Below are 12681 nucleotides of genomic sequence, written 5' to 3'. Positions count from 1 at the left end.
ACTGGGGCGTGGTTGTGGGCGGGGGCATGGTTTCGGGAGGTGGGGGGTGGGGGTCGGGGGCGTGGTCGGGGGTGGGACTGGGGCGTGGTTGTGGGCGGGGGCGTGGTTTCGGGAGGTGGGGGGTGGGGGTCGGGGGCGTGGTCGGGGGTGGGACTGGGGCGTGGTTGTGGGCGGGGGCGTGGTTTCGGGGGGTGGGGGTCGGGGGTGGGGGTGGGACTGGGGCGTGGTTGTGGGCGGGGGCGTGGTTTCGGGAGGTGGGGGGTGGGGGTCGGGGGCGTGGTCGGGGGTGGGACTGGGGCGTGGTTGTGGGCGGGGGCGTGGTTTCGGGGGGTCGGGGGTGGGACTGGGGCGTGGTTGTGGGCGGGGGCGTAGTTTCGGGGGGTGGGGGTCGGGGGCGTGGTCGGGGGCGTGGTTGTGGGCGGGGGCATGGTTTCGGGAGGTGGGGGGTGGGGGTCGGGGGCGTGGTCGGGGGTGGGACTGGGGCGTGGTTGTGGGCGGGGGCGTGGTTTCGGGGGGTGGGGGTCGGGGGCGTGGTCGGGGGTGGGACTGGGGCGTGGTTGTGGGTGGGGGCGTGGTTTCGGGGGGTGGGGGGTGGGACTGGGGCGTGGTTGTGGGCGGGGGCGTGGTTTCGGGAGGTGGGGGGTGGGGGTCGGGGGTGGGACTGGGGCGTGGTTGTGGGCGGGGGCGTGGTTAAGAGGGGAGGTGTATATTGACAGCTAGAATTCACCAAGTCAAGTATTTCATATATATATATATATATATATATATATACATATATATGTATGAAATATATATATATATATATATATATATATATATATATATATATATATATATCTACATCCTGAAAATATGCAAACAAAACTGTGTTTAGATAATTGATACTTCAAAATGTAATGAATAAAATGCTAAAGTTGTTGATAAACAAGCAATTATTTTAATAATTAAATTTGGTCATTTTAAATTAATTATTATGATCATTTCAAATTAATAATTTCATATATGTTTATTTTAATGTATAATTCTATGGCTGGATGTAATAAGGAGTCAGAAAAAATACAAATAAAAACACAATTAATTTTGATGTTTTTAGAAAAATATAGTAAAAATCGATTTAGTTTTTTTTGCAATTAATAAATATATTTATTTTTAGGTAAGATAAACATAATAATATAATTTGTCTCTAGTCTGGATGATGTAGTTCTTGTCACCCTGTTGTCCTCCTGTCATAAGGCTGTCCTCACACAGGTCCGCATGGAGCTGGAGGGGGCGTGGCCTCCAGCTCCGGCTGAAAATCGGGAGATTTTCGGGATAACATTTGTCCCGGGAGGTTTTCGGGAGAGGCGCTGAATTTCGGGAGTCTCCCGGAAAATTCGGGAGGGTTGGCAAGTATGCGCATGCGGCTCTTTGACCACTCTGATGCGGCTCAGCTGCATTCTTGCCAACCCTCCCGATTTTTCCGGGAGACTTCCGGATTTCACTGCCTCTCCCAGGGCAAACATTCTCCGATTTTCACCCGGACAACAAAATTGAGGGCGTGCCGTGATGGCACTGCATTTTGCGTCCTCTACAACCTGTCCACTTTTTCACCTAAGAAACAGCGTGCCGGCCCAGGTCACATTTTGTATGCGGCGTCTGCTCACACACTAAGTGACAGCAAGGCATACTTGGTCAACAGCCATACAGGTCACACTGACGGTGGCCGTATAAACAACTATAACACTCTTACTAATATGCAGCCACACTGTGAACCCACACCAAACAAGAATGACAAACACATTTCGGGAGAACATCCACACCGTAACACAACATAAACACAACAGAACAAATACCCAGAATCCCATGCATCCCTAACTCTTCCGGGCTACATTACACACCCTGCTACCAGGGTGGGGTGGTGCTGTTGATGTGTGGGGTGGCGGGCTTTGGTGGTAGTGGGGGGTGTATAAAGTACATACTTGCCAACATTGAGACCCCCGATTTCGGGAGGTGGGGGGTGGGGGCGTGGTCGGGGGTGGGGCAGGGCGTGGTTGGGGGCGTGGTTAAGAGGGGAGGAGTATATTGACAGCTAGAATTCACCAAGTCAAGCATTTCATACATATATATATATATATATATATATATATCTACATCCTGAAAATATGCAAACAAAACTGTGTTTAGATAATTGATACTTTAAACTTGCATAAATAAATCTTAAGGAATATAACATAACTTGGCTTTTGAGAGTTTCAAAATGTAATGAATAAAATGCTAAAGTTGTTGATAAACAAGCAATTATTTTAATAATTAAATATGGTCATTTTAAATGAATTATTATGATAATTTAAAATAAATTATTTCAAATATGTTTATTTTAATGTATAATTATATGGCTGGATGTAATAAGGAGTCACGAAAAAATACAAATAAAAATACAATTAATTTTGATGTTTTTAGCAAAATATAGAAAACATTTATTTAGTTGGGTTTTTTTTTTTAATTAATAAATATATTTATTTTTAGGTTAGGTAAACATAATAATACAATTTATCTCTAGTCTGGATGATTTAGTTCTTGTCACCCTGTTGTCATGAAAAAAGGCTGTCCTCACTCAGGTCCGCATGGAGCTGGAGGGGGCGTGGCTTCCAGCTCCGGCTGAAAATCGGGAGATTTTCGGGAGAATATTTGTCCCGGGAGGTTTTCGGGAGAGGCGCTGAATTTCGGGAGTCTCCCGGAAAATTCGGGAGGGTTGGCAAGTATGATAAAGTAGCCCGGAAGAGTTAGGGATGCATGGGATTCTGGGTATTTGTTCTGTTGTGTTACGGTGCGGATGTTCTCCCGAAATGTGTTGGTCATTCTTGTTTGGTGTGGGTTCACAGCGTGGCGCATATTAGTAAGAGTGTTAAAGTTGTTTATATCGCCACCCTCAGTGTGATCTGTATGGCTGTTAACCAAGCAATATCTCGACCCTAGATTGTTATTTTTATCGTCAGACTTGTGTTTATTTATTACAATGGAACTCGGTTGGGGGCGTGGTTAAGATATATATATATAAGAAATACTTGACTTTCAGTGAATTCTAGCTATATATATATATATATATATATAAATATATAAATAAATAAAAGAAATACTTGAATTTCAGTGTTCATTTATTTACACATATACACACACATAACACTCATCTACTCATTGTTGAGTTAAGGGTTGAATTGTCCATCCTTGTTCTATTCTCTGTCACTATTTCAGAACACACACATTATACAAATATACATTATAAAATCAATAAGAAAATGGTAGCTCTAATTTGGGAGTCTGAATTAGGATCAGAAGTTCTTATATAAACATTGCGCACTCACGTCACCTTTTTGTATTGATTACTGCAGCTGTGCACTGGATTCATTCACAAATACAAACTACAACTCACAAACACTTTAGAGTTAGGCTCCACCATCAGAATGTGTACTTAAACTTATAAAGATCACATGGATATTATTCAGTGAGTTGATTCACCAAAACTAACCTGTTATACAGGAGGAAAAAGCACACAGGACGTTTCAATTGTTCACAGACTGGTCGCGCTCATCAGAATGACAAGACACTTCCGGTCTGCAGGTGATAGCATTCAATTGGGAAGAAACGCCCTACTGCCCCCTACTGACCAATGTGAATACTGATAAATGTGTAATGACCGCTCCAAAAACGAATTCAAACCACAAAATAAAATAAATAAATCAACACAAAAATGTGACACATTATGGGTGGGTCACATATGCATGTACAGTAGATGGCAGTATTGTCCTGTTTAAAAGTGTCACAACATTGCTGTTTACGGCAGACGAACTGCTTTACGGTAGACAAAAACTTGACTGCTGTTGTTGTGTGTTGTTGCCACGCTGGGAGGACGTTAATGAAACTTCCTAACAATAAACCCACATAAGAAACCAAGAACTCGCCCTCCATCATTAGCTGTTTATATTGTGGGAAAGCGGACGTGTGAACAGGCTGTCAACACGTCACTCAGGTCCGCCAGAATTTCGGGAGATTTTCGGGAGAAAATTTGTCCCGGGAGGTTTTCTGGAGAGGCGCTGAATTTCGGGAGTCTCCCGGAAAATCCGTGAGGGTTGGCAAGTATGAGCTAGCCTAAATAGCATGTTAGCATTGGTTAGCTTGCAGCATTGAACAAATATGCTTGATTAGCACTCCGACAAGTCGATAACATCAACAAAGCTCACCTTTGTGCATTCACGCACAGTATAAAACGTTTGGTGGACAAAATGAGACAAAGGAGTCTTTCTGTGGCAGCGTCGGAGAAAGTTGTACATGTAAACAAACTACGATGAGTTCAAGGACGGCTGAAATTGGTAGGACAAAGCGGTGCTAGGCAAATAGTCTCATCAGTGAAGCATGTTTAGTATAAAAAGTGGGATTTCTAACAATTAGGAAGGTTTGTGTCATGTTTGTTCTCCTACAGAAAATATATTAAAAAAAATAAAATACATTTTCTTCATCTTCTTCCATTCTCACACATCTCTAAAAGAGGTCCAGGGAGCCACTATAGGTATTTAAAATATAAACACATAACTATTGAACATATTGGACTGAACTGAATTGTAGTCAATTGAGTATTTTTGTTTATTGTTCATATTTGATTATTTATAGCAGGGGTGTCAAACTCGTTTTCATTGAGGGCCAAATCGCAGTTATGGTTGCCCTCAGAGGGCCGTTTATAACAACGAATAACATATATATATATATTGTTGCGTTTTGGACCAGTTGTTCCTCCCAGGGAATTCAAGTCACAAGTCGCTCCCAAGCTCTTTACGACACTTAAAGCTGAGTAGAAAAACCACCAGAGACAGAATAGGCATTTTGTAATATATTTGCAAAGCTTTGCATATATACATTGAGACCAGTCCAGCATAGAACATTCAATCGCGCCGCCAAGATGGTCTGCCCCCCCTGACAAAACCCTCTCCCCTCTTAAGTCTCTCTTCCTCCCACCCTGGCAGTCATGTCTCTCCAGCCAAAACACATGCCCATTATCTCTCTCTCTAACATTCCTCACTCAAGGTTAAGCACACAGTTTTGCAGACAACCAAAAGACCACAATTGGAAGAAAAACACTAGCTGTTTTGTAATATGATTATGAAATAAAAAGAAGTAACACTTAAATTCGGATATATGTAAATATCTGCCTCCGACAATATATATATATATATATATATTTTTTTTTTTATATATAAGCTGCAAAAAAAATATTAAAATTTTACTTTAAAAACTGGCAGTTCAGTCACCAGAATTTTACAGTAAAAGCAGTGTTTTGTTTTTTTACAGTATATAAAAAAAAAAATTATAAATGGAATGGAAAAACAATAACCCTGTTTTTAGCGGTAAAATTCAAGCAACAGAGCTGCCAGGTTGGTTGTTTTGTTTTACCGTAAAATCTTGTTTTAATGTTTTTTTTGTACCAAAGTTGTACAGTACCAAAGTTGATTTTACGGTAAAAAAAAAAAAAAAAAAACTCAGTCGGAATTTACCTGTAAAATCTATTGTCAATTTTACAGTCTACAATTTGATTGATCACTTGTTTTGAAATCATAAGTCAAGCAGATATTTAAGTACAGTTTTTATCTTTATTTTAACAAAAAATATTTTTGGAATACACGATAATATAATATTTTGATTTTTGATAATATAGAATTTTAAAAGATATGCAATTGCATGCAGTTCATGACTTTTCATATCAAAAGGGAAAGAACAAATATATTTAGTAAGAAAAGATTAAGCATTTTATTAAATTAGTTATTATTTCCTGGCTTTTGCGGGCCACATAAAATAATGTGGCGGGCCAGTTTTGGCCCCCGGGCCTTGAGTTTGACACCTGTGCTTTATAGTGAATCCAAATATTTACAAAACTTGTCAAATATTAATCATACATTATTAGTTAATATCTAATTATACACAAACTGCATTTTTGTTGGTTATATCTCTTATGCGCACACTCTTATAGTCCAATACACTCTTATAGTCCAATCTACTTCTGGTCGCCAAGGAGACCAGTAAACGTTTATTGTTGTTAATTGTTACTAATTACCAAAATCCCTGGTGCGTTACACGAGTAATACTACAGACCGAAATGTGGCCAAAACCTTGTTTGATAGTATGGTAATGTGGACCTGACAAGGTCATTTACAGTACAGGCCAGTTTTATTCTAAAAGTAAGTCTTTAAATTGGTCAGATCTAGTCTGTCGTCGCAATATTTCCACAGTTTGATGCCATATTGTCGGGACTTATGCAGATCCCTAATTTACAACAGCAGGTACCAATAGGTACTTTTTTGCATAGGTTGGTTTTGCATAACAGAGCCCCTTTAAAGACTGTGTGTGTAAAAAACAACAAGTATTTCGATTTAGATTGGTCAGATCTAGTCTAAAGCTAAGTCTTTAAATTGGTCAGTTGTAGTCTAAAGGTAAGTCTTTAAATTGGTCAGGTGTAGTCTAAAGCTAAGTCTAAATAGGTCAGATCGAGTCTAAAGCTAAGTCTTCAAATTGGTCAGCTGTAGTCTAAAGCTAAGTCTTTAAATTGGTTAGATCGAGTCTAAAGGTAAGTCTTTAGACTGGTCAGATTTAGTCTAAAGCTAAGTCTTTAAATTGGTCAGATCTAGTCTAAAGATAAGTCTTTAGACTGGTCAGATTTAGTCTAAAGCTAAGTCTTTAAATTGGTCAGATCTAGTCTAAAGATAAGTCTTTAAATTGGTCAGATCTAGTCTAAAGCTAAGTCTTTAAATTGGTCAGATCTAGTCTAAAGATAAGTCTTTAGACTGGTCAGATTTAGTCTAAAGCTAAGTCTTTAAATTGGTCAGATCTAGTCTAAAGCTAAGTCTTTAAATTGGTCAGATCTAGTCTAAAGATAAGTCTTTAGACTGGTCAGATTTAGTCTAAAGCTAAGTCTTTAAATTGGTCAGATTTAGTCTAAAGCTAAGTCTTTAAATTGGTCAGATCTAGTCTAAAGCTAAGTCTTTAAATTGGTCAGATCTAGTCTAAAGCTAAGTCTTTAAATTGGTCAGATCTAGTCTAAAGATATGTCTTTAGACTGGTCAGATTTAGTCTGAAGCTAAGTCTTTAAATTGGTCAGATCTAGTCTAAAGATAAGTCTTTAAATTGGTCAGATCTAGTCTAAAGCTAAGTCTTAAATATCGCCGCAATACTTCCACGGTTTGATGCCAAATTTTCGGGACTTATGCAGATCCCTAATTCACAACAGCAGGTACCAACAGGTACTTTTTTGCATTGGTTGGTTTTAATAACTACATGAAAGACTTATCTTTAGACTTTAGACTAGATCTGACCAATTTAAAGACTTAGCTTTAGACTAGATCTGACCAATTTGAAGACTTAGCTTTAGACTAGATCTGACCGGTCTAAAGACTTACCTTTAGACTAGATCTGACCAATTTAAAGACATAGCTTTAGACTAGATCTGACCAATTTAAAGACTTAGCTTTAGACTACATCTGACCATTTAAAGACTTAGCTTTAGACTAGATCTAACCAATCTAAAAACTTGGCTTTAGACTAGATCTAACCAATCCGGCTTCAGACTAGAGCTAACCGATTTTAAAGACTTAGTTTTAGACTAGATCTGATCTGACCAATTTAAAGACTTACCTTTAGACTAGAGCTAACCGATTTTAAAGACTTAGCTTTAGACTAGATCTGACCAATCTAAAAACTTCGCTTTAGACTAGATCTAACCAATCTGTCTTCAGACTAGAGCTAACCGATTTTAAAGACTTAGCTTTAGACTAGATCTGACCAATTTAAAGACTTGGCTTCAGACTAGAGCTAACCGATTTTAAAGACTTACCTTTAGACTAGATCTGACCAATTTAAAGACTTGGCTTTAGAATAAATCTGACCAGTCTAAAGACTTAGCTTTACTCCAGATCTGACTAACCTTAAGACTTGGCTTCAGACTACAGCTAACTAATTTAAAGTCCATCCATCCATCCATCCATTTTACCGCTTGTCCCTTTTAGTATTCAACTAAAACTGACTAATCTAAAGACTTTGCTTTAAACTGGATCTGAACAATCTAAAAACTTAGCTTCAGCCTACAGTTAACTAATTTAAAGTCTTAGCTCTACTCCAGATCTGAGCTAAAAATGTAGCTTTAGACTGGATCTCCAGTAGGTTGTTGCATATACACTTTATTAATAACAGTTTTACCTATTTTTTAGACATTTATAGTGTATGTTTTTGCCATTATTGTGACTACACACCATGTGCAATATGAATGCTCTTTAGCATCGTCTTGGTACAATCTCAGGATTACTGAAGAGTTGAGTTGATGATGACATCATTGTGTCTTATGGGTGTGTTGTGGTGCAGCATGTGACAAACAAACCAAAGGCAAATGTGATGCTGTTGTCGTGCAAAGCTAAATGTCATGCACCTCTGCGCTGACCCCACGTGTGTTTGAGTCATCACCCTTACATCATCTCCCGCATACCCACGTCACACACTACATTTTGGGGCTCGTCTTTGCACACCGAAGCTCCGATTGGAAGAGCATTAATTTAATGTTCATTTCTATTGATGATTAATGCTCATAGACTTAGCTTGGTCGGATCTATTATGAATGCTGATTGGCTATACTTACCTTTAAACTCTGAGCAATTTAAAGACTGGGCTTTGGACTAGATCTGACCTAAAGACTTGGCTTTAGACTAGGTCTGAACAATCTAAAGACTTTGCTTCAGACTACAGCTAACAAATGTAAAGTCTTAGCTTTACTCAAGATCTGACCTAAAGACTTGGCTTTAGACTAGATCTGAACAATCTAAAGATTTTGCTTCAGACTACAGCTAACCAATTTAAAGTCTTAGCTTTACTCAAGATCTGACCTAACAACTTAGCTTTAGACTAGATATGACCAATATGGTTTCAGACTAGAGTTAACCATTTTAAAGTCTTCGCTTCAGACTAAATCTGACCAATTTAAAGACTTGGCTTTAGACTAGGTCTGACCAATCTTAAGACGTAGCTTCAGGCGAGATCTAACCAATCTAAAGACTTTGCTTCAGACTACAGCTAACAAATTTAAAGTCTTAGCTTTACTCAAGATCTGACCTAAAGAGTTGGCTTTAGACTACATCTGACCAATCTAAAGACTGAGCTTAACTGTAGATCTGACCTAAAGACTCATCTTTAGACTAAATCTGACCTAAAGACTGAGATTTAAACTAGATCTGACCAATCTAAAGACTTGGCTTTAGACCAGATCTGACTTAAAGACTGGGCTTTAGACTAGATCTGAACAATCTAAAGACTTTGCTTCAGACTACAGCTAACCAATTTAAAGTCTTAGCTTTACTCAAGATTTGACCTAACAACTTAGCTTTAGACTAGATATGACCAATGTGGTTTCAGACTAGAGTTAACCATTTTAAAGTCTTCGCTTTAGACTAAATCTGACCAATTTAAGGACTTGGCTTTAGACTAGGTCTGACCAATCTTAAGACGTAGCTTCAGGCAAGATCGAGCCAATCTAAATTCTTAGCTCTAGACTAGATCTGACCAATCTAAAGACTTTGCTTCAGACTACAGCTAACCAATTTAAAATCTTAGCTTTACTGAAGATCTGACCTAAAGACTTGGCTTTAGACTAGATCTGATCAATCTAAAGACCGTGCTTTACTGTAGATCTGACCTACAGACTAATCTTTAGATTAAATCTGACCTAAAGACTGAGATTTAGACTAGATCTGACCAATCTAAAGACTTGGCTTCAGTTTAGAGCGAACCAATTTAAAGATTTAGCTTTAGACTAGATCTGACCAATCTAAAAACTTAGCTTTAGACTAGATCTGACCAATTTAAAGACTTTGCTTTAGACTAGATCTGACCAATCTAAAAACTTAGTTTTAGACTAGATCTAACCAATCTGGCTTCATACTAGAGCTAACCAATTTAAATACTTAGCTTTAGACTAGATCTGACCAATCTAAAAACATGGCTTTAGACTGGATCTGACCAATTTATAGACTTGGCTTTAGACTAGATCTGACCTAAAAACTGAGATTTAAACTAGATCCTGACCAATCTAAGGACTTGACTTTAGACTAGATCTGACCTAAAGACTTGGCTTTAGACTAGATCTGAACAATCTAAAGACTTTGCTTTAGACTACAGCTAACCAATTTAAAGTCTTAGCTTTACTCAAGATCTGACCTAAAAATGTAGCTTTAGACTAGATATGACCAATGTGGTTTCAGACTAGCGTTAACCATTTTAAAGTCTTCGCTTTAGACTAAATCTGACCAATTTAAAGACTTTGCTTTAGACTAGGTCTGACCAATCTCAAGACATGGCTTCAGACGAGATCTAACCAATCTAAATACATACTTTTGATTAGATCTGACCAATCTAAAGACTGAGCTTTACTGTATATCTGACCTAAAGACTCATCTTTTGACTAGATCTGAACAATCTAAAGACTTTGCTTCAGACTATAGCTAACCAATTTAAAGTCTTAGCTTTACTCAAGATCTGACATAAAAACTTAGCTTTAGACTGGATCTGACCAATGTGGTTTCAGACTAGAGTTAACCATTTTAAAGTCTTCGCTTTAGACTAAATCTGACAAATTTAAAGACTTGGCTTTAGCCTACATCTGACCAATCTCAAGACGTGGCTTCAGACGAGATCTAACCAATCTAAATTCATACTTTAGACTAGATCTGACCAATCTAAAGACTGAGCTTTACTGTAGATCTGACCTAAAGACTCATCTTTAGACTAAATCTGACCTAAAGACTGAGATTTAAACTAGATCTGACCAATCTAAATACTTGGCTTTATACCAGATCTGACCTAAAGACTTGACTTTAGACTAGATCTGAACAATCTAAAGACTTTGCTTTAGACTACAGCTAACCAATTTAAAGTCTAAGCCTTACTCAAGATCTGACCTAAAAATGTAGCTTTAGACTAGATATGACCAATGTGGTTTCAGACTAGCGTTAACCATTTTAAAGTCTTCGCTTTAGACTAAATCTGACCAATTTAAAGACTTGGCTTTAGACTAGGTCTGACCAATCTTAAGACGTAGCTTCGGGCGAGATCGAACCAATCTAAATTCTTAGCTTTAGACTAGATCTGACCAATCTAAAGACTTTGCTTCAGACTACAGCTAACCAATTTAAAGTCTTAGCTTTACTCAAGATCTGACCTAAAGAGTTGGCTTTAGACTAGATCTGAACAATCTAAAGACTTTGCTTCAGACTGCAGCTAACCAATTTAAAGTCTTAGCTTTACTCAAGATCTGACATAAAAACTTAGCTTTTGACTGGATCTGACCAATGTGGTTTCAGACTAGAGTTAACCATTTTAAAGTCTAAGCTTCAGACTAAATCTGATCAATTTAAAGACTTGGCTTTAGACTAGGTCTGACCAATCTCAAGACGTGGCTTCAGGCGAGATCGAACCAATCTAAATTCTTAGCTTTAGACTAGATCCGAACAATCTAAAGACTTTGCTTCAGACTGCAGCTAACCAATTTAAAGTCTTAGCTTTACTCAAGATCTGACATAAAAACTTAGCTTTAGACTGGATCTGACCAATGTGGTTTCAGACTAGCGTTAACCATTTTAAAGTCTTCGCATTAGACTAAATCTGACCAATTTAAAGACTTGGCTTTAGACTAGGTCTGACCAATCTCAAGATGTGGCTTCAGACGAGATCTAACCAATCTAAATTCTTAGCTTTAGAATAGATCTGACCAATCTAAAGACTTTGCTTCAGACTAGAGTTAACCATTTTAAAGTCTTAGCTTTAGACTAAATCTGACCAATCTAAAAACGTAGCTTTAGACTAGATCTGACCAATCTAAAAACGTAGCTTTAGACTAGATCTGACCAATCTAAAGACTTTGCTTCAGGCTAGAGATAACCAATTTAAAGACTTTGCTTCAGACTAGAGAACCAATTTAAAGACTTTGCTTCAGACTAGAGATAACCAATTTAAAGACTTCGCTTTAGACTAAATCTAACCAGTCTAAAGACTTAGCTTTACTCCAGATCTGACCAATCTAAAGACTTTGCTTCAGACTAGTTTGAACCATTTTAAAGTCTTATCTTTAGACCAGTGGTCCCCAACCTTTTTGTAGCTGCAGACCGGTCAACGCTTGAAAATTTGTCCCACGGACCGGGGGAGGGGGGTGATTTTTATTTTTTTGTTTGTTTTTTTTGTCATAAAGAAATACAATCATGTGTGCTGCAGACTGTATCAATCTATATTGATATATAATGTATATATTGTGTTTTGTATGTTGATTTAATTTAAAAAAAAAATATATATATATATATATATATATATATATATTGTTATTATTATTATTATTATTTTACATTTATTGTGCGGCCCGGTACCAATCGGTCCACGGACCGGTATTGGGCCGCGGCCCAGTGGTTGGGGACCACTGCTTTAGACTAAATCTCACCAATGTGGCTTCAGACTAGAGTTAACCATTTTAAAGTCTTAGCTTGAGACTAGATCTGACCAATCTAAAAATTTAGCTTTAGACTAGATCTGACCTAAAGACTTAGCTTTAGACTAGATCTGACCTAAAGACTTAGCTTTAGACTAGATCTGACCTAAAGACTTAGATTTAGACTAGATCTGACCAATCTAAAG

At 38.2% G+C, this 12681-nt stretch overlaps 1 protein-coding gene across 3 annotated transcripts in view; it reads left to right on the top strand.

Moving 5' to 3' along the window:
* Positions 1-12681, top strand: part of esamb (endothelial cell adhesion molecule b) — a 302835-nt gene that overhangs the window by 224904 nt on the left and 65250 nt on the right. The window lies entirely within an intron of this gene.

Source organism: Nerophis lumbriciformis, linkage group LG17 (genome assembly GCF_033978685.3).
Source record: "Nerophis lumbriciformis linkage group LG17, RoL_Nlum_v2.1, whole genome shotgun sequence".
In the NCBI taxonomy this organism is placed as follows: domain Eukaryota; kingdom Metazoa; phylum Chordata; class Actinopteri; order Syngnathiformes; family Syngnathidae; genus Nerophis; species Nerophis lumbriciformis.
The sequence above is the reverse complement of the archived record's forward strand: the minus strand, read 5'-3'. Positions and strand labels throughout refer to the sequence as shown.